The sequence below is a fragment of the Heterocephalus glaber genome, unplaced genomic scaffold (assembly GCF_053883595.1).
Source record: "Heterocephalus glaber isolate CG9 unplaced genomic scaffold, H.glaber_assembly_v1.0 deba00001615, whole genome shotgun sequence".
Classification (NCBI taxonomy): Eukaryota; Metazoa; Chordata; class Mammalia; order Rodentia; family Bathyergidae; genus Heterocephalus; species Heterocephalus glaber.
In genome coordinates, this window is record NW_028258386.1 from 738,918 (window position 1) to 740,398 (window position 1,481).

At 50.4% G+C, this 1,481-nt stretch overlaps 1 pseudogene; it reads left to right on the plus strand.

The window, feature by feature from the left end:
- The first annotated feature begins 208 nt into the window (after positions 1-208).
- LOC101701502 (nucleolar transcription factor 1 pseudogene) lies at positions 209-1,097 on the plus strand (annotated as a pseudogene).
- Positions 1,098-1,481: the final 384 nt, after the last annotated feature.

Consider the following 1,481-nt stretch of genomic DNA (forward strand, 5'->3'; position numbering starts at 1 on the left):
GGCCTGCAAAGCCCAAACCCCGGCCGCCTGGGCCAGACAGGGAGCAGTGGGATGATACTGAGCTCCACACCTGGCTGGTTAGAGCTGGAAGATGGAGGCCAGCACTGCAGCACTTGGCCCTCTTTCAACCAGTGCCTGCCACCCCAGTTGCCCAGTCAGTGCTACCAAGGAGATGGCTGGACAGTTGGACGCTGAACGGAGAAGCTGACTGCCCCCAAAGGCCACAACTGCTCATCCCAGAAAACACCTAACCCTGCTGGAGCGCATGAAGAACAACTTTCCATCCACCAACAGCTCCAAGTTCAAAACCACCAAGTCACACATGGACTCTGAAAGAGTCAATTTAAAGATTTTTCTGGCAACACATGCAAGCTCAAATGAGTCAGGATTTCTAACAAGGTGAGGAAGTTCCAAATATCGACCCAATTGATCCCCAATGCTCTTGAACACATTAAAAAAAACCAAAACCTTACAAAGGCAAAAATCTCAAGACACTCCCTGACTTCCCAAAGATACCCCTCACCCCCGCTTCTGCTTCATCATGGAGAAGTGGACCATGTACTATGTAAAATTCCACTCCAAGATGAGCAACCTGGACCTGATCAAGAGTCTGTCCAAGAAATACAAGAAGCTTCTGGAGAAGAACATGAAGTATATTTAGGACTTCCAGGAGGAAAAATAGGAGTTTGAACAAAACCTGGCCTGGTTCAGGGAGAACCCCTCTGACCTTATCTAGAACGCAAAGAAATTGGACATCTCTGAGAAGCCCTGAAATCCCCAGCAGCTGTGGCACACCCACAAGAAGGTGTACCTCACAGTGTAGCCAGATGCCACTGAGAAGGAGAAGAAGGACTCCCTGGGAAGGCAGTGGCTTCAGGGTCTTAGCTCTCAAACAAAAAAGGCTGAAATGGATTCATGAGGCCCTGGAGCAATGGAAGGAGGACAAGGAGATCATGCTTGACTAGATCAGCAGGTGACCCACCAAGTTACCTCTAAATGCCTAGCTGTCTTGTGTGAGCTCATAGCTGACACGAAGGACCAGCCCAGCACGTTCTCAGCTCCTCGAGTGGGCCGTGTCTGCCATGTTCATCTTCTTGGAGGAGAAGCAGCAGCAGCTGCAGGAGGAGTGAGCCTGAGTTCCCCAAGTGGACTGAGTAGATCTGGCAGCAGAGCATCATCTGCAACTACTTGGCCCAATTAAAGAACAACCAAGTAAAGGCACCAAAGGCCATGAAGATGACCAGGAACAAGACAGAGAAAATGAGAAGTTGATGTGGATCCAGAAGCTGGCTGAGGACCGGAGCATTACGAGAAGGCTGAGTGAGATTCAGCACCCCAGCCGCTGTGAACTCTTCCAAGAAGATGAAGTTCCAGGGATAGTCCTAGAAGTCCCCATGGACAGTTACCAGAAGTTCTCCCAGGAGCTAACAGGGAGCTGAGCCACCTGCCACTGAAGGCATGCATGGTGGAGATTGGTGGCT